This window comes from Ochlerotatus camptorhynchus, unplaced genomic scaffold, assembly GCF_037179485.1.
Source record: "Ochlerotatus camptorhynchus isolate MF236.1 unplaced genomic scaffold, CSIRO-AGI_Acam_v1.1 ptg000133l, whole genome shotgun sequence".
Taxonomy (NCBI): domain Eukaryota; kingdom Metazoa; phylum Arthropoda; class Insecta; order Diptera; family Culicidae; genus Ochlerotatus; species Ochlerotatus camptorhynchus.
The window spans coordinates 486,615-505,644 of record NW_027040623.1 but is presented as its reverse complement, the minus strand read 5'-3'; positions in this window follow the sequence as shown (position 1 = coordinate 505,644).

Sequence of the window (19,030 nt, the reverse complement as noted above, 5' to 3'; positions counted from 1 at the left end):
CATTCGAAAAAGCGATTTCGATGTTTCGATTTGAATGGTCTGAGGTTTCATTCGAACAGAGGACGGTGGTTTGGTAAAGTGTAGGTCAAATGTTTTAATTCTCAAAACAAACTTTTCCCCGTAGCATATCGAAAACATTACCAATCTTTGTGTTTTTGTTTTGCTTGTTATGTCTGGTTCTAAAAGACTTTTCAAACAAGTGTTTAAATATTGGATTTTATTTTGCACTTACTTCGAACAACTCATAGCTTTTGCCCCACCTTACTTTACACAATATCAAAGTTTTCCACCAATAAAAATGTACATAATGACCAGTTCCAGGCAAATAACGAATCGGAGAAGGACGAGTCAAAAATTATTCTTTTTTGAGCCATTTGGTCTGGAACTGGTCTAATTCAACTTCAGAAATTGTATGTTACAATATACCAATATTACCAATATAAATAGTTAATAGTATCATAGTTTCTCCTTGTATTAAAAACATATATCAAGCTTAACATTGTATTAGGTCCTAAGTAACATTGACAGATTCTCTTTGTCGACTTTCTCTTTGTATTCCCAAAGCCATGTAAAGACATTCCCAGGTATTTTCGGCACACGGATCGATAAGAGAAGCTTTTATCTAGCATCTAATACAACAAACACAACAAGAAACGGATATGTGCTCAAGTTATTAAGGAAAGAGAAAGTCGACGAAGAGAATTGATCAATGCTACTTAGGACTTAATGCAATGTTCAGCTTGATAAGTAATAATATTACTGTAAACAGCCAGAGATGAAATTATTCAACCTAACTTCCCCAACAAAAAGCTTGAGCTTGCCGGGTGAGATTTCTCAGTGTTCTGATTCTCAACTTATGAATGATTTGCTACTAAACGCCACGTGGGAATCGATTCTCGAAACAAAGAAATCTTAACTGTGCTCATACGCAACTTATCTGTTAAACGGCTCCAATCTAACCTTCAACCGACGGAGATAAACTCGATGCAGATATATGCAGCAGCACGTAGTACACATACATACGATTCACCAGATGATCTGAATTGCATAATGTGAAGCGATGTGAGAAATGAACGGTTTTATCGATAACTAAACCTCTCGACCCCATAAGCTCTCTAAAATGCGTGAGAAGCATCATCAGTAGCTCGTGAATATTTGATTAACTAAACAAGTAAAAACATCTCATGGCAGTTGAAAAACTTTACGCGAATTAATCCCAGCACGATTGTAATCGACTGAGCGTTTATGAGTGTGAGCTGATGGTGACTGTAAAAGCTGCAACTCGTACTATTTGGATAGAAATTCGTCAAGATTTGTTTGAATAATTCAGGAAGACGTGTGAAGAACGACGTTCAGCGGCGCCGGTGGTGTAGTGGGAAGCGTGATTACCTCTCACCCCATCAGACCTGGGTTCAATCCAAGTCGGCGCCGCCGGGATGTTCTGAGGCATAACATCTCTGAAGTAAAGCTGTTGGTCCCGACCCATGTGTTGAAAGGTTCGATAGGTTTCACCAATTGGTAATCAACGCTCGTCGGTGATTGGCACTCGATTGCGGAGCAGAGATCGACGGTAATTAAACATATAAAAGAGATAAGTTTTCACGAATGTCGTTCTTTTTTTTTTTTTATTTGTTTTCCGTCGATCTTGTTTTCCGCGCTGAGCACCAATGCTACCGACGCTAGGGATGCAGCTCCCACACCTGGACCCTACCTATCGACCCATCAACTCATAAACCGGGACCAACGGCTTTACTTCCCTGAAGACATCAACCCTGTATTTCGACATTATGAAAAAATACATTTCACATCTCACTTTTAGAGGGATTAATCGCAAAATTAACATCTTAAAAAGATTAAGCATGTCGTGTCCATCATCTTTGCTGAAGATGTCATCACTCTAAATCCACGTTTCCATGGTCCTATATTAATTAATAGCGTGAGGTCTACGAGTGCAATCGTAAAATTCATTTATAAAATAGAAAAATAACTTATTTTCAGATTTTTAGTTGGATATATTGATTTAAGCTTTTCTACCAATGTAGCAGCAACCAGATTTAAAAATATGCTCCATTATCCAAATAAATGAACTGTAAGATAACACTCGTGGAAAATTGTCAAATCATCATCACTTTCATAGTTCTTCTATTCTACACGGGAGCCAATATTGATTTGCCAATAACGGTGTAAATATGTTTTCCAGCTACACGCCGTTTAATCTCACTCAGAGAGAGGGTAACTTCTACTACGATGATAGAGAAATTTCTAAAAACGTATGTTAATCAGCGTTGAGTGACCTACGTTTTTATGAACCTTCTCTTTCATCTGAGAAGATACTAACCAGTGCTGCAAAATCTCGACAGTACACGGTGATATTGACAATTCTGCTTTGGTCACTCATTTGAGCTAACAGTCATAGTCAAGGCAAACCATGTCAATTGTCAATGACAATTGTGTCAGTGACGAACATGTGCAGATTTGTTTATTAGCTAAATTTGTAACGAAATTAAATGACTTGAGCAAAACAATTACATGGATCCATTTTAATGAACAAGTATCTACGTCCTGAGCTACTTGGATAACAATAATGTGACACAGAATGTACTAAATTACACTTTTTGTTAAGCCTAGTATACAGATCGAAGCGAAACGAAAATTGAAGCACGCGAAAAATCATGAAATTTCGCTAGCGAAAAAGGTTGTGAAAAAATGTTTGTGGAACATTTTCCAGTTTCCTTTTTTCGCAGTTTACAGTTCATGTGAAACGAAATCGATCAGTTTACACCTCCGGTGAAGTGAAAATCTGACAGATACGCTCTCCCGAAACGTCAACTTTTCGCTTAGCTGCTACTCTTTTCGCGAGCGCTGCATGCGCGAAAAAAATAAACGTAAGCGAAAAAGATGCGATCCACAAAATTAGATTTCGCTGGATCGTATCTGTTTACAGTTCAAAGCGAAGCGAAATATTTGCCAATTGCGTTTTTCGCGCAGGTGAAAAATGTAGTATTTTGTATGAGATTTTCGCTTCGCTTCGATCTCTATACAGGCCTTTACCAGGTGAATCTTTGTCATTGACGAAAAAATGAATGAGATTTTGACGAAGGTTTTTTTGAGGATCAAGTCTGTCAGTGACTATGTGATGAACAATTTTGTCAATATCGCGCGAAAGTCTGTCAATGACAATGACAAATCTCAGCACTGATACTAACTCTCTCTAAATAATATTGAAAGGCCGTGTAAATTTTCGATTCCACCGTACAATTTCGCCGAAGTTGGTGCAAAATTTCTGGCAAAACAGCAGCACGGTTTTTAAAGGATCTTTTGGCAACCCAACTAACATTTTCAGCTTTATAAGCCAACTTTTACAGCGTTGTGCTGTAAAGTAGCTGAAACAAAGCTGCAGATTCAGCTACAAGCAGAAGCTACCAAAATAGTTTTGGAGAGCGTTTACTCAACTTTTTCACAACCATTATTAAATTTGTCAGTGAAACTTTTATGTCAAAGATATCGACAACTGTTTGGCAGAACAATGCACGCTAAGACAACTTGCAGATGACGGTGTGGTTTCCGTAAGAGGTCCACATGCCGTGGACTTGCAAGGACCATTGCAAAATTCCTTAGATAACTTGTCTTCTTGGGCTATGAATCTAGGGATCGAATTCTCACCGCAGAAAACTGAACTGGTAGTGTTTACTCGAAAGCGGTACCCAGCCCAAATGCATCTTAATCTTTTGGGCAGAAACATTACTCAATCATTGTCTTTCAAGTACCTTGGGGTCTGGTTTGATTCAAAGTGCACTTGGAATGCCCATATTACGTATTTGAAGCAAAAATGTCAGCAGAGGATCAACTTTCTCCGTTCAATTTGCGGCACATGGTGGGGTGCTCATCCGGGAGACCTCATAACGCTTTATAAAACAACTATTCTCTCTGTTCTAGAGTACGGCTCTTTCTGCTTTCTCTCGGCAAGAAAAAGTCACCTAATAAAATTGGAACGAATTCAATATCGTTGTCTGCGTATTGCTCTAGGCTGTATGCACTCAACGCATAACATGAGTCTCGAGGTTCTGGCAGGAGTAACACCCCTCCAGAACCGTTTCTGGGAGCTCTCTCTCAGAATACTAATCAAATGCGGAGTGACGAACACACTTATAAATGCTAATTTTGAAGAAATTCTTGGGCTGAACACACAATCTCGATTTATGAGAATCTACCACCACTACATATCATCAGATATGTGTCTTCCTTGTTATACTCCAGACCGTGTTCACTTCACCAATCGCAGTTCCTCAATTGAATATGATCTGACCATGAAACAAGCAACTCATGGGATTCCCGATCAACTTCGACCTATTATTATCCCACGTATTTTTACTGAAAAGTACCAACAAGTCAATTGCATGAAAAGATATTTTACAGACGGGTCCCGTCTCAATGGATCCACTGGCTTCGGTGTCTTCAATGAAAACTCTAGCGCCTTCCGCAAACTTCAGGAACCTTGTTCCGTTTTTGTTGCTGAGCTGGCAGCAATCAACTTCGCATTGGGGATGATTTCCAATATGCCCACAGACCATTACTTCATCTTCTCGGATAGTCTCAGTTCGATTGAGGCTATTCGGTCGATGAAACAAGGTAGGCACTCATCTTATTTCCTTTCAAAGGTAAGGGAGCAGATGTGTGTGCTGGTCGAAAGATCATATATGATTACCTTTGTATGGGTCCCCTCACATTGCTCAATCCCAGGCAATGAGAAGGCGGACTCTCTCGCAAAGGTGGGCGCGCAGGAAGGCGAATTGTATGACAGGCAAATTTCACACGATGAATTTTACCATTTAGTGCGTCAGAGTACCTTTTCGAGTTGGCAAACCGATTGGGACACTGGAAATCTTGGACGGTGGTTACATTCAATTATTCCTAATGTTTCTTCGAGAGCGTGGTTTAAAGGCTTGGGCTTAAGTCGTGACTTCATTCGCGTGATGAGTAGACTTATGTCCAACCACTACTCGCTAGATGCTCATCTCAATAGAATAAACCTCGTGGACAGCAACATCTGTCGGTGTGGAAACGGTTACGATGACATCGAACACGCAGTTTGGCAATGTACGGATAATGACGCCGCCAGAGAGCGACTTTTGAATACCCTCGAGGCCCAAGGAAGACAACCCTATGTTCCTATCAGAGACGTGTTGGCAACCCGTGATCTCTGCTATATGCAGTCCGTTTATGTTTTTCTTCAAATGTCTAGTATAAGAATTTAATTCCTTTTGTCTTTTGTCTCTCTTTATTAGTTTTTGTTTGTCTTGTCCCCCCGTCTCGATGAGTCTCATCGTCGCCCACTGGTCACCCACCATAGCCGGTCGAACTCCGGACGAAGCTAGAACAGCACTACCGTTCATACTGGCGACAACGCTCTGATGAGACAACGAAACCCTACCCCAAGCTCCTCCCCTGATCCTATCCTTCGAAAATGTACCCTTCTAACCTCGAGTAAGCCGCGAGTAATCGGCCCAACTCCTACTAGACATAGAATTAAGTGAATTTTGTTACACACAGTGAACAATGAATTATCGGCTCCGTAAAGCTAACGCGATTGAGCCTCCCAAATAAACGAACTAGATAAAAAAATTAAATTTGTCAGTCACACTGAATAACAACAACAATAAACGTTAATGTCACTTATATGCAAATATTAATCAACTTTTAACTTTTAGCTTCAAAACGAAGCTAATAAAGCAAATATATCTACACAACCAACCACTCTGGCTGAATAACATAATCATCAAAAGTGCTTTTTCAACAACTAAACAACCTGTACTCAACTAATAAACTATGTTAGCGCTACTTTGGAAGCTAATACAGTCAGCTAGGTTTATTTTTAGACTCGTGCAGTTTTACTCTGCATCTTTACAAAGCTGAGAAATATGATTCATCTGCACTATTTTAAAGCCTCTACTCAGCAATCTTGTTGTAGAAGGCCATGTAAATTTGTTTACGTCAGTTCGAAGTGTTGGCGTGGCGAAGTTGGTAGGTATCAAGGCTCGCCAATGCGGTCGTCTCGAGTTCAATTCCAGGTTCCGGTAAGGTGTAAATAATTTGGTGATGTTGCTTATATAACTAATTTCGATTAATTTGATTCGCAGTCAAATAAACATGATAAATTCCTCCAACAAAAAAAAATCGTAAACAATATTTAACCTGGCGTCAAGAGAAAGCTGTGTAGCGATTATTGGATAATTGGGTAAAGGTTGAGTTGAGCGCCTTTCAAGTTCACACACAACTAAACAGCAGGATAACAGCTGTATAGAAGCGTTAATAGATTTGCAATAAGAGCTTGTCCAACCGTCTCAACAGCCATAAGTAGCTGACTAAGTTCGCCAGATTTGCTTGTAAAGAAGTTGAGTAAAGGTTTCCTCATATCGTATAACATTTGAATACAGCTTGAGGCTGTATAAATGAAATGAGTAAAGCGTTTACATTGCGAAAATTGTTAGTTAATGTCACTGGCAACCATGTTTCTTCGAGTGGCTTCAAATGACTGTCATACAGTGCCATAATGCTGTTGAGAAAATTTGAACGTTCGACCGGAACTGAATTAAAATGAAGAGCGCGGCAATATTTTACAAAAATAAAGCAAAGACGAGAGATGACAGCCGCTCCATGACAGTATAACTTTTGTCATATTTTACTGCAAGCGCAATCATTTATTTCCATAATAAAACGTTTCGATTCGAAATTGATTGTATCACTTATAAATGTTGCATTTAATTGAATCAGCAATAAATAAATAAATAGCAGATATCAAATATTTCGTGAAAATAATTAAACATTTTTTTCATCACTGAGTACAATACTCCTTTCTGGTGAATTAAGCGAACAGTAATGTTTATTTACTTTACTCGTTTAGTTCAGCGTTTGATGGTTCGTTTGGTTCTTCTTGCTTTAGTCTTTGCGTGTCACTATTCAACGTCTCTTCTCTGGTAAAAACTAGAGTCGGTGTATAATGAGTCACGCCAAGAGAATAACAGTTGAACTCGCATCACGGTTTTCGGAAGATTCCCATTCTTTTCACTTGGCAACAGAGGACTTCTACAACAACTTCAAATGACTTCTAGCGAGAGAAAAAATATTAAGGCTGCAGTAAATCATTATATCAGTGATTTTGTCAAATTATCTTAACAACAAAAATAGTAGAAATTCTCATTACTAATCATTACCGAGCGTATCCCATGACAATTTAACGCTCACTGCGTGTTTATGCTCATTTCTTCGATTATATTTTATATTTTATTGCAATACCTTTCGTTGACCTTTCATAGCATCGTAATGTTTATTTACTTTGCACGATAGGTAGCCGGTTTGACAGTTCAATAGGTAGACTTGGTTTCACTCTTGGCGTGACTCATTATACACCGACTCTAGTAAAAACACATGAACGAAAAAGTGACATCAGTGACGGCAACTCGTCATAAGATAATCAATCATTTTATTCATACGTATAAGGAGTGTCAGATTGTATTTAACGAGTACAAGTTCATACTTTTTTTTTGCTTTTGACGTCAAAATAACTCTGCTTTTGTGAATTATCCTATAGACCTTTTTGACGTTTAATCGTCTTTCTCTATCTAGCACACATGGATGAATGGAAGGTTTGTTTTCCCACTAATCTGTTTCCCTCTTGCTCGCACTCGTTAGATTTAAATGGTGCAGTAGTGTGCGCCGATTAAACGTCAAAAAGCTCTATTCTGCGATTTTCAGAAGTTTCAACATTATTTGTTTTTTTTTAATGTGACTCACTGTGGAACGCTGTGAGAAATGCAAAAAAATATATATTATTTACAATTATTATACAGGCCCCAAAGAGCAAAGAGTAATTCAATGAGCATGATTGATTACTGTCAACTGGTTGCTTCCACTCACTTCGCTATAAAAATGTTAATCAGAATTATGAAATCATTAGATATTATGATGATATTTTGTACTTGTAAATTACAAGAAAAGATTGTAAAGTATGTGTTAGAAACATGAAACCTATGAAATTCGCTTTCTAAGAGTCGCAATCAGCGATTTTATGATTCGTGAGCGCTCACGCATAGCGACTGTTAAAAGTAAAAGTTAAAGGTACAAAATACCATTATGACATCTAATGATTTCATAATTCCGAAAAACATTTTTAAAGCGAAGTGAGTCGAAGCAACCCTGCTGTCAATGGCTTCAGTACTCAATAACTTATTTCCTTTATGTCTATCTGTCTTTGCATCTGATATGATTTCCTCTTTATCTGCTTCGCCCAGGCTTTGACGCTCTTGCACGCAATTTTGCCTTCTCTAGACTTAGTGTTCTTGATGCATTTCCAAAGTTATTAATTGAGAGTTTTCTAATGTTACTCTAAGAAAGATTTCCTTGACCGGACCGGGAATCAAACCCGCCGCGTCCGGATTGGTGATGGAGATCCTAATCAAATATTTGGCAGATCCTCCAATCAGGGCCAGTATTAAAAGTTAATCCAAGTTGGAGCTTGCCACCAGTTATTCAAAGTAATGTTTAAGGCCCTATTTTGTAAAATACATCAAAATAAAATGTTTTATCCAGTCTCACAATCCACAAGGGTTGAATTGGTAGTTCCTTGTGGGAAATTTCAATGACAACTTTAGGAACAGGGGTTTCACCATTGAACACTATATGATACCAGATCAAGATCCAATTTCCAGCCGACTAATATTCCCCGTCAATTAGTGCTGCGTCACTCAATAGCTAAAAGACCTGTATGATGCGTACGTGATGAATGATAGGTAGTATAAGGTGACACCACGGGATTGGGAATTCCTCGATCCAATGAATCCCCTTTGCAGTGGCGTCACATTACCAAAAAAATTGTCTGGATTGGGATTTACCGAAACCACATCACTCAGTAAATCCAACGAGTCATCGCTTCGATCAACCCTACAAACAACAACCACACAGGAAGTTTGAATGCAAAGATTAACTGAAAGTGTAAATTGCGTAACGCTACCTGTTTCTGCTAATTAATTGGTGACGGTGATGTGCAATCGCTATTTTTAATGCTATCATTGATGAGGTTTTCACTTTCGATTTATTAGATCGCTAAGTGATGTTGTATTGTAGAATGTAGGTAAACGGCTACCTAAAGTGGGTGCATGTTTCAAGTGGACTGTCCATTCACCGACAACCAACGACGTCTAATTGATATGCTGGATAGCGTTCAACAAACGATTCGATCATCAGTTCCTTGTGTACGACCTATCGATACATGGCTTCATCCGACACACTTATGTACATAACATTTTCCTACTCTTGATTTATTAGGTGTTCAGTTTTCAATTTCGAATATTCGAAGGGAATTTTTCAGTGGAACCGGGTCGCACCGAAATAGTTAATTACTTATAATGTTGTTATAATTTTACTCGTAATCCTGCTTGTCACGCGTGTGATCCGATATTTGCATTCAATTACGACAGATTAAAATCACTATATATATAGTCGTCATCACTGGATAACGTGTTAAAACGGACCTAATGATCCATTGCCGGTAGCCTGTCATCATTCCCCAGATGATCTCGCATGCACCCACATATTGGATGCAAATTTTTCATCATTAGCTTTCAATCACACCTGGTCAGCAGCACGGCAACGGATAACATTCATTTTAACAATCCTCCCGCAAGGGTTTGTCTGTGTTCGGTCTGGCATTCCAACCAGATTGCGACGCTCGGTTGCCATTGCACAATTAGGTAGTACATATTTCACAATAAATACAATGTAAGCATATCGCCAAATCATCGTCGAGCAAATATATCACCTAGATTTCAACGCGGATCGGTGGCAATTATAGTCTATCTCTCTCTCTCTGTCTCTCTTTCCTAGCACCCAGTTGAAGCTTAACAATTCAGCTGTGAGTCTATCCCTTGAAGCGAAGCTTCTTGGAATGAATTATTTATCATCCGGGAAAGACACTACAAATTAATGTAGATTTTCCGTTTTTAAATTGCTCCAAATTAGCATAAAAGTGACTTGATTGACATTAATAGCTGAAATATGGGTCTACATCGAAGAGCTTCCTCGAACGGCCAGACGGATGTGAATTGGAGCGGCTGATATAAGCATAGCTACGGCGCAAGCTGATTTAATCAATTCCCGGTATATTTTGGGTGGTAAAGTGAATTTGGCTACTAACTTTAGAGGTTCATCGTTTTGTGAACATACAACAAGACGGAGTCGTGACCTTCTGCGTATGTTCTATCCTATACTTGTCACTTTTGATGGGTTGAAAGCAGTGTGCTCATGCACTTCTCTTAACGTCACTGCTAGCTGGCGTTGCTAGATCGCTGCTCATCTCTCCATTTGCGTTGCAGCTCCGTCAGAATTTGTGTGACTGCCCTCCTCTCGACACATTTCATAGACTGCTTCAAAATGAGCACAGTCGAAGACCACGTACTCCGGTGTTTCCTCCACATTTCCACATTCCGGGAAGAGAAGTGACCTTGCGTTTTCGTACCGATGTAGGTACTGCATGAAGAAATAATGATCAGATTCGAATTAGGTCAGGTGCTTTCTGCTCACCCAGATCCAGAGAATCGGTATAAGCCTGTGGATTCATCTACCAAATTCCGTACTCCTCTGGTTTCTTCTCGCTTGTTGCACTCACTGTGCTCCGTTAACGTAATGCCGATAGGGAACTGATCTTACTGTTCAGCTTTGCTTGATTCCGCTTGGTTTCTAGCGCTGCAACCCAGGCTGGACCTCCGTATCTCGGTATTGCCTCTTACTACTGCTTGGTTCAGAGTTGTTCGGCATGATTTTAGCTACCGCGTTGATGGTCCTCGCAGCCTTCCTGACATCTTAGTTGGCGTGGCTGTTGAAGTTTACCGCACCGCTTTGCTGTTACTAACCAATAACACTTCCGTTTTATGGGGGGCTATCTGCAGCTTCGCTCCTTGTATCCAATTTCCAATCGTGTCGATCGCCTCGGTTTTTCCACCTCTTCTAGCGTCTCGCTTGTTACCGGTAAGACCATGGTCCGCAAAGCCAACGATGTCAACACCTTTGAGCAGCTTGAGGGGGGCGTTGAGTCAGCATACCGTCGTGCATCCCGTTTTAAAGCAAACGGTCTGAACCCACAGGAAAACGGTACGAACCCACATCACATTTACATCATCACATCACGAGAGAAAATCTCTTCTCTTTGGAGCCATCCACGCAGCATCTCATGGTAAGATTGGGTCTATTAGGCAGTCGAGCTGACGAGCTCGATTCAGTGCGCGGAAAGACACTAGAGGGATTCCATCCAGAATGAGCTGAAAAAACCTGAAATCGTGCTCGACCATCTTCGATCTGGATGATACTTGGCACATATTTTCAGTATGATAGACCAAGTATTTTCCGCAGGAGAGGAGACCCTTTTGACTCAAGGGTAATTTTTGAAAAGGGCCTATGTGTTTTTGCACACATACTTTTAAAAAAAATGTAGTTCGAAAACAGTTGGTTGTAGAAAAAAATTTACTAAGAAGGAGTTGTAGGAAACTAATAAGGCTTTATAAAAAAAATATACACGGAATTTTTTTTTCGTTTTTTCACCTCAAAATTCAAATAACAAAAAAACGTATTTTTGATTTTTTTTTTTATATTTTTTTAATAAAACTTGAATAGAAAACAGAAGTTTTGAAAACAACTCCAGGATGGACAAACTTTTAATTAAAAAGTTTTTCTAAGAGCAACTTTTAAGGCATTTTTGAAACTTTCATTATTTACAAAATGTTCAGTTTGATGTCAGTATATGAATATAAAAATCATTTCAAACGATAGTGCTCATATTGATAAACTTCCTAAATATAACCGTTTTCGAGATATTTCAAATTTACTTTCATAAAAATCATTTTTTTTGTAGAAAATATGCCGTTTTCATAAGTTAATCGTGATTCTCCATCAGCCTTGATAAGTTTAGCAAGATACACATATATTTACCTCCAATTTGTCTTTTGACGATTGAACAATCAGACAACCCGTTTAGAATTTACAGGGGAAATGAAAACACTATTATTTTAAATATAGAAACCAACACAAGTTAAGTTGCACTTATTTTCATTATCAAGCGTAGTTTCATCCTATTTAAGTTGTTAATATTGATGTACCTATCCATCTTATTATTTTAGGTACATTATAATGTCTTCCATGGTATTTTTCATGAAAAAAAAAGAGCTTCTCTGTTAGAGTAGCTTCAATACCAAAACAATATTTATACCTGAATATCCAAATGGTACCTACGTTTGTATATAAGCATGACCATCCTTTTGAAAACAAACATCACTAAAAAAAATTGAGTGAACAAGTATAATTTGAATATGGAATTCAAGAAGGTCGAGTGTTGCAAGCCGTTTTCTAATAAACGGTGTTCGTCAAAGCTTCGTAAATTATCCGAAAATTTGATTGAAAAACATAAGTTCCTAGAGTGGAAATTTAATTTTGATACATCTCTATCAATCTGTGATACTGTGATCGCTTGAATTTAAATAGAATCGAACCATGTGCTGAAAATCTGGAACTAGAAGTGCAACCGTCAGTCATGGACATCGCGGAGCCGCGGCCATCTACATCTCGACATGGCCTCGAAGAAATACCATCAACTACGTCAATAACAACAGCATCATCTCAGGATAGTGGAGAACAACAATTTTCCAGGACGCATAATATTGAGCTATTCAACAAGGGCATAGCTGGTATCAACGTATCGCCAATATCGACAAAAAAATCCAGAATGTTAACTATCCCCGGAGAAAGTATATGGACATTACCAATGGCATTAAGAAACACATCTTCGGTTTACAAGCGGAAGAAGATGACCTGAAAGCTGCGGAACACAATGAGATGATCGGACAACTGAAGGAGAGATTTGCTGATCCAGGTTCATCGAGAGACGATCAAATAAGGATTCTGACGATTTTGCCGAAATCTTGGTCAACGCAAACGGTAATGGACGAGTTTGAAACAAATAAATACATTGTATTGCAAGCTCGATGCTTGGCAAACGGGAAAGGAGTATTGGCCACCCCCAACGAAAGGTTAGGACACGGTTTGGATCCCGAAATTAAAAACGAGGTATTGCAGTTCTTCGAAAGCGACCAGATAAGCAGAGCCACGCCAGGACTAAACGATTACGTTTCAGTGAAGAAGGAAGGTAAGAAGATTCATATTCAAAAGCGACTTTTAGTTTGTACATTGCGAGAAGCTTTTATTAAATTTCAAGAAGTTAGTAAAAATAGCATTGGATTTAGTTCATTTGCAGCACTAAAACAAAAGCATTGCAAATTACTTGGTAGTTCAGGTTCTCACAATATGTGTGTTTGTATCATCCATGAAAATATTAATTTAATGCTTCATTGTCTTAGAAAATATTCATTCGAAAAAGATTTCAACCATTATTTTGAAGAAATATTATGCAGCTCATCATTGTTACCTCCGCGAATGCGAACGTTGCCCAGGTCTCTCAGATTTTGAAAGAAGTTTTTCAGAAAAATTCGAGGAACAGGGTATGTCTTAAATATGCTTTGAACAATGGGTTTCAACTGATCGATGTAGTTTAGAGAAACTTGTAAAACCAGTAGATGGATTTGTTCCTTATTTTTGCGAAAAGTTGGAAAAACTGGTATCCCATGATTATATTTAAACTCAGCAGTCTAGTTTCTTGAGAAATACAAAAAATACTCTTAAAAATGGAGAAATTGTCATAATTTGTGATTTTTCCGAAAATTATTCATTTGTTCTTCAAGATGCTGCTCAAAGTAGTTACTGGAATAATCAACAAGATGAATAGTAGCATCCTTTTTACATTTATTATTCAGAATCAGGTAGAATTAAAAATTCATAACATATAAAAACATACCAATCAAAAGTTCATCAAATAAAAATATATCCATCGAAAAGGTTTATGTACAAATTATTATTATTAAAGACGATCGAAAGTAATAAATGTAAGATGCAAATAAAAACGCATGGGTATTTCATTTATTTATCTTATTTATCTTATAAGTTTAAAACCAATCTTCCAATAGTCTATTGGTGCAAGGGTAAGTTGAAGGTAAGTACATGCATATCTTGCAAACTTATCATATTTGATGGACAATCACGTATAACTTACGAAAAGGGCATATTTTCTACAAAAAAAATGATTTTTATGAAAGTTAATTTGAAATATCTTGAAAACGGTTACATTTAGGAAGTTTATCGATATGAGCACTATCGTTTGAAATGATTTTTATATTCATATACTGACATCAAACTGAACATTTTGTAAATAATGAAAGTTTCAAAAATGCCTTAAAAGTTGCTCTTAGAAAAACTTTTTAATTAAAAATTTGTCCATCCTGGAGTTGTTTTCAAAACTTCTGCTTTCTATTCAAGTTTTTATTAAAAAATATAAAAAAAATCAAAAATATGTTTTTTTTTTGTTATTTGAATTTTTAGGTTTATTTTTTATTTATTTTTTTGTAAAAAAACTAAAAAAAATAATTCCGTGTATATTTTTTTTATAAAGCCTTATTAGTTTCCTACAACTCCTTCTTAGTAAATTTTTTTCTACAACCAACTGTTTTCGAACTACATTTTTTTTAAAAGTATGTGTGCAAAAAACATATACCCAGTTTTTTTTCAATTTTCCCGGAACTTCAGGGATGCCTCCAGATTTTGATTGCGGATCCACACTACCTGCAGGAACTTTTAAGAAATTCTGAAACTTCAGAAAAGTCCAGACTTTTTAGTAAGTAACGATTAATTAAAGAATGTTTCAATAACTTCTGTTAGAATTCTAAAATCCTAAAATTTCAGGAAAGTCCAATGAATTTCAGTGATCTTAAGGAAACATGATAAATATTTTGGATACTTCACAAGTCCAAAGAACTTCTGGAAAGTTTAATGGTTTTCAGGACAGTTTAGTTTCAGGAGAATTTAGAGAACTTTAAGAAGCTCCGAGAACATCAGGACAGATCAATAAATTTCAAGGAAATCACTGAAATTTTAAAGGAGTTCCGAGAAACTCAGGAAATTTCCGAAAACTTCAGCAATGTTCCGAGGGGCTCATGCAAATTTAAGAAACGCAAGGGAAGTTACATGAACATTGGCATGTTTTGAGAACATTTTATGGGAAGTTTCGTGCTTATTAATGGCAGTGTCGATAGCTTTTAAAAATAAGAAAAATCAAGAAGATCAGAAAATTTCAATGCTGATGTTATAATAAAATTCAAGAAAATTGTGAGAGCGCTTAAGAAATTTCGTTATTTTCAAGAAAGTCTAGAGACCTTCAAAGTTGATTAGAGATATTCCGGTAGTCTCATTATATTCAGGAAAGTTTAAAGTATTTCAAATATGATCGGAGCACTCCAAAACAGCCCTGTTAACTAGATAAATTTAATGAACTTTGAAGGAATTCCGAGGAAATATGGAATATTCCTAAGTACATTTCAGGAATGTTCCAAAAACGTCAGGGGCAATGCAGGGTCTTCAGGGATGTTTTATGACCATTTGGAAAATTTTCTGGTTGATCAGAACATCCAGAAAGAGCTCTTTCTTCCGGAATTATGTCCTTGTTTCTTTCGACTGTTCCGTTAGCGCTCTGGCTTCCGACTTCTTCCAGATTGTTTTCCAATCTACCTTAGGAAGTTGTTCACGCCCAAACGCGAACGATAGTCAGTGACCGTCGTAAGCCCCACCCATTTGTTAAATTTCTCTCAACCAACGAACGAGCAAGGCGAAACCAGAAGATGAAGAAGAAGCATTACGATAGTATATAAGCAGCGAAGCTAGTGGCATTAGTATTAGTATGGTTTTAGTTGTCAAATGTATACAACAAGAGAAAATAAATAAGTAAAACTATCCTAGTTTTTTTACAACATCCTCTGATCCGGCATTGTGTTCAACTGAGGAGGAGCAGTACACCGTTTTTAAATACAGTCCACCGCTGGTTGAGTGCTTGCTGTCGACGGGCTTGCGGAATCCCAACCGTCCTTATCAGGGCAAGAAGAGTTTTGTGTTATCCCAAGCGCCTGAGCAGAACACTCATTTTACGAAGACTTCCTGTTTGAGCGGCACCCTTTCCCTTTCCTGTCTTGTCAGGACACGATTAGTTTTGCCGCAAGAGAACTAGGAAGTCCCACCATTCCCTTCATTGGAGTCTGGTACGGCTCCGACATTGGTCCTTCGAGCCGGATCAGAGCAACGTTGTGCGGAGAAACCTACGAGAAGTTTCTGGAGGATGTTGGATGAAAGCTAGTAGTGAGTAGTGAGAATTGGATAAGTAAAGTGGACAATAAATAAAAAAGATACATTTAAGTGAAAAAGTGAAAGAAAGTGTGTTGTGAAAAGTGAAATGTCATAATGCCTATCGACCACACGCCTAAGAAGCCCACTGCGGACGCCGAGAAGTTGCAGATGTTTATTCACCAACGTGGACAAATTAAAGGCAAAGTGACTAAAATAACCAACAACCTTGAAAAGGCTGAAGATGACCCATCGCAAATCAGTGCATCGTTACTCAAAGTGTATGGCAAAAAGTTAGAAATGCATTACACCGAGTACACTGAAGCCCACCGTGAAGTGATTGCCATAACTCCACCGGCAAAAATGGAAGAGCAAGACGACAAGCTAGACGAATTCGACGTTCTGCACACGGAAGCGCTCGATCGCCTAGAGCGTCTGATGGAGTATTTTGCCAAGCCTGCTCCTGTGGTTGCTATTCCTAGTGGAGCAGCCCAAGTAGTCGTGCAGCATCATCCCCTCAAAGCACCGATACCTTCTTTCGATGGTCGTGTGGAGAATTGGCCCAAATTCAAAGCCATGTTTGAGGATTTGGTCGTGAAAAGTGGTGATTCCGATGCCGTCAAGCTGCATTATCTTGACAAATCTTTGGTGGGTGACGCAGCTGGTCTCATCAATGCCAAGATGATTCAAGACAACAATTTCCATCAAGTATGGAGACAGCTGAGAGAACAGTTCGAAAACAAGCGTGTCATAGTGGACACCCACGTCGATGGATTGATCCAGTTGAAACCGATGATGAAGAGCAACTTCAAGGATCTGTTGGAGTTAACGAAATCATGTGAGCGTCACGTCGCAGGACTGGAGTACCAGGGTCTGGCAGTGGACGAACTATCCGGGGTCATCATTACGAAGCTATTAACCTCCCGTTTGGACGATCACACCCTACAGCTGTGGGAACGTAAGCAAAAACATGGTGAGTTACCCAAGTACGAGGATACGTTGGTGTTCTTAAAAGGTGAGTGCCAAATTCTTGAGCGTTTCCAACATTCTCGTCATCCTGTTGTGGCGAAAGAGCCTCAGTCCAAACATTCCAATGCAAAACCTGTGTATCAGAAGGCACACACTGTCACGTCCTCTAATTCTTCGAGTCAATGTAAATTTTGTGGTGAAAACCACCACCATTTTGAGTGTCCCATTTTTACCAAATTGCCTATCGCAGAGCGCATAAACAAGGTGAAGCAATTGAGAATTTGTTTCAACTGCCTCGGACTTGGCCACTGTGCCAAGGATTGTTCTTCCAAGCGTAATTGTTCGAAATGTCACAAGCGACATCACACCCTCCTGCACGAAGAATCCTTCACGAAAACCCTTGAGACCGAAACCCTCCCTGAAAAGGACTCTTCCCAGGACGCTGCTGAAGTCAAAACAGTTCCCAAAATCGTTCCGTCAACAAGTGCCAACACATCCTGTTCCTGCAACCATTCTCAAACCGCGAAGACCGTGATGCTGCTAACTGCTATCGTGAATCTTGAGAGTGCTGATGGTCAGTTAGTTCCTTGCCGGGCAATGATGGATAGTGGCTCCCAAGTATGTTTTTTGTCCGAGACGATCGCCAACCGTTTGAAGATTTCCCGTGAGCCAGTGAACGTGCCAGTTACCGGAATAGGCGGAGCAAAGATCTACGCAAGAGAGAAACTGACAGTGACGATCCAGTCCAGGTGTTCCAATTTCTCCACTGATATGGAATGCCTTGTGGTACCAAGGGTAACCGGTACCATCCCTTCCGTTAAAATAGATGTTTCATCGTGGCCAATTCCTACCGGAGTTCAATTGGCAGATCCTACATTCCACGTGCCTGATAAAATCGACATGCTAATCGGCGCTTCAAAGTTTTTCACGTTGCTGAAGTCTGGTCAGATTCACCTAGCCGATGGTCTTCCTGAGCTCCATGAAACCCATCTCGGTTGGGTCTTCGCTGGAGAGATCAACAACGATGCTGCTGATACCGTAGTGGCCCACCCTGTTTCGCTTGATTCCCTAAGTGAGACGATAAGTCGGTTCTGGGAAGTTGAGGATATTTCACATTCAGTGAAGGAGGAAACAGAGTTAAATATGTGCGAAGAGATTTTCCGTTCAACACATCGTCGGACGTCAACTGGACGTTACATGGTTTCACTCCCCTTCCGAGAAGATATTGCATTGCTTGAGGACAACCGATCCGTTGCACTTCGTCGTTTCCTAATGCTCGAGAGACGGTTCAAGAAGGATCCCACGCTGAAGAAACTGTACTCTGAGTTTATTGCTGAGTACGAAGCATTGGGTCATTGCCATGAAGTCGATGAAGCAAACGATGTTCCTTCTCAAGGTCGTTATTATTTACCACACCACGCAGTGTTACGGCCAACCAGTTCGACGACGAAGCTAAGAGTGGTGTTCGACGCTTCGGCCAAGCCTAGCCCGTCAGCCAAGTCTCTAAACGAGGTACTTCAAGTCGGAGGCGTTGTTCAGAGTGATTTGTTAAGCATTCTTCTTCGTTTTCGCATACCCGTCGTAGTATTCACCGCTGATATAGCAAAAATGTATCGGCAGATATTGATAGCTTTGGGCCATACTCAATTCCAACGGATTTTTTGGCGGATGGAACCCAACCAACGACTACGAGTTCTGGAGCTGCTAACCGTAACGTACGGAACAGCTTCGGCGCCTTTCCTTGCCACCAGATGCCTGGTTCAGTTGTGCAACGACGAAGGTAACCGATTTCCTCTTGCGT